Raw genomic sequence first — 2,725 nt, 5'->3', positions numbered from 1 at the left:
CTCCAGAAGTGTTCGGTTGACACAACACCTGGAAGATCTACTCAATGAGCTCCCCAACATTCCATAGAATGTAATTAGGTTTTTCCTCCTCCCTGGTGCAAAATGTAATCGGTATACTGCTTTTTGTAACCAGGGTCAAAGTCAGAGTGATTGTCCCAATGCTTTTTGCAGAACTAGTGTTTGTAACTTCGTTCTCTCTTTAATATAATACTCTCTCGCTTTTATGTGGGGGGGGGGGGGGGAGTAATACATTATAAGAGCTTCCTCATCCTTCTCGTGCAACATATGCTATGATCAATACATCCCGAAAACTGTAGCCTGAGATGCAAGTGCAGGTATAAATTTGCATGTGTGAACAGAGTTCCTTACTTTGCATCCCTCATTAATGGCCCATATAAGCCTCCCCTTCCTTCCCTTGCTAGACATACCCTGAAATCTAAACCTATTTGTCAAAACTGAAAAAACTGAAACTCTCTCGCTTTTATGTGGGGGGGGGGGGAGTAATACATTATAAGAGCTTCCTCATCCTTCTCGTGCAACATATGCTATGATCAATACATCCCGAAAACTATAGCCTGAGATGCAAGTGCAGGTATAAATTTGCATGTGTGAACAGAGTTCCTTAGTTTGCATCCCTCATTAATGGCCCATATAAGCCTCCCCTTCCTTCCCTTGCTAGACATACCATGAAATCTAAACCTATTTGTCAAAACTGAAAAAAGCCACTCTGAAAGCGCTCGTTGTATAATTGCCAATTACCATACCTACATTTCTTAGAGCCAGTGTCTTGTCATAACGTAACTTTTCATTACGTAACCTTGCTTCGGCTTCCTCTTTGGCCCTCCTTGTAAAATTCAAGCATCCTATTATGTCGAGGCACTCTAAGTTAGTGCAACCATCAAACAAAGAAAACAGACCGTGTCCAAGAGCTTTCAATGACTTAGGTCCAAGTGCTTCAAGTCTGTCATCAACGTAGAGATCACTTGAGCTTCTGCGTCTGCATTTGCTCGCGAAGATGTTCTAGAGTATTCTGGTGGTAACCGGCTTTTCCTCATAGTATTGTAATTTTTCGAAATTGTTTCTTTTAAAAAACTGTGAGGGACTTGCAACTTTGACCTACTTGCTCCAATGAAGTCATTTTGGCATTCACTAACGTCAAGGTGCTCAAGGTGAGATGAAATGGATATGAGTCGAGCCGATGGACTGCATGAGGCAAGGTTGGATTCAGGGCTCGAGCAGTGCCTGATTGATAGCTCGAGCAGAGAGCTTGCACTGAAATCAACAACAAGCTTGAGCATGTAGTCTACTTTGGTCTTGAAGGCCGGCTGCCACCAAAAGGCATTGGTCTCGGAGCGATTGCGAAAGCTCGGCCCCATGTGAATGCAACCCGGATCCAGCGAAGCTGCCCGCCATTATCTCTCTCTCTCTCTCTCTCTCTCTCTCTCTCTCTCTCTCTCTCTCTAAGGGCGCTGCATCTCACTGGAGCACGCCAGCTGTCCTCAGTTGGCACTTGGTCTGCAGCAAAAACGGCCATAAAATCTCCAACCTCCAGCCGAAAACCTGCCTGGTCTGCAACAGGAACGGTGTGCACTGAACCGCATGCTTGGAAGTTGGCCCTCGATCAACTCTCAAAAAGAAAAGGAGGCGTCCCAGCATGCACATCCATCGGCACTTGCCACCAACCATGGAACGTGCTCACGGGCATGGGTATCGTTGGATCAGCAGGGACTGCAGGGAAGGGTTGAGGCTTGACAGGTTGGGAATCGCCAGGAACGTGCTCATGGGCATGCGTACAGAGAGAGAGAGAGTTTGATGCAGGTATTTCGTTTGCACTTATCAAGCAGCGCATACCAAACCTCAGAGCTGCACAACTTCCGGCCCTCAACTCGATCCCCTTCACTGCAAGCAAGCTTATGCGTACAAAACCTCTCCCAGCCTTTCCACATAGCTGCACAACTTGCGGCTTTGGAAGTCAACTCCCTCTCAGTGCAGACGCTTACACAAACAGCAAGCAGTATTACCTTTGCAATGGAGGTCGACTCTCTCTCTCTCTCTCTCTCTCTCTCTCTCTCTCTCTCTCTCTCTCTCTCTATTCTGGGAGATTTGGACGCATTTCTATATAGCAAAAAATATATAATTACTAAACAACTTACTAGATTGAATACACACTATATGGTTGTAATCACAAAATCATAACTATATGAGAATAATGAGAATACTCCTATATGGTTGTAATCACAAAATTATAACTATATGAGAGTTTGTAACCACATAACAAGAATTTCTTACTAGTTTGACTTGAATTCTCCTAGATAGCTGTAACCATAATATTATAGCTATATGGGAGTTTTCACTAACCATGCAGTACAAAATTCTTCTTTTTTTATAGTCACAAAATGCTATCTATATAGTTGTATTATAACAATTTACATGAATAATCAATTTAACATTTCATATATAAAATAGCACATACTTTTTGACTAAAAGAGATAAAGGTTAATTAAAAGACTAAAAAAGATCATTTTCATATAGATGTCTCTCAAAAATTCTTAGAAAGTTCATCATACAGCTATTTGTCCTTATCATTGGCTACTTCTACATCCTTTAAAGAAAGAGAGCCAATCTTTTCAAGTTTACAATCATTATGCCTTCTATTAAAAGCCAAGCTACCAAGTCTTCTCACATAATAGAAGAGCTACACTACAAGAGGTTGTGTGCACTTGTG

General features: G+C 42.4%; 1 pseudogene; it reads right to left on the bottom strand.

The window, feature by feature from the left end:
- Nucleotides 1-706: 706 nt before the first annotated feature.
- On the bottom strand, nt 707-1,946 carry LOC147418385 (F-box protein SKIP1-like; annotated as a pseudogene).
- Between the last annotated feature and the right edge of the window lie 779 nt (nt 1,947-2,725).

Source organism: Adiantum capillus-veneris, chromosome 30 (assembly GCF_014529385.1).
Source record: "Adiantum capillus-veneris isolate H3 chromosome 30, ASM1452938v2, whole genome shotgun sequence".
Classification (NCBI taxonomy): domain Eukaryota; kingdom Viridiplantae; phylum Streptophyta; class Polypodiopsida; order Polypodiales; family Pteridaceae; genus Adiantum; species Adiantum capillus-veneris.
The sequence above is the reverse complement of the archived record's forward strand: the minus strand, read 5'-3'. Positions and strand labels throughout refer to the sequence as shown.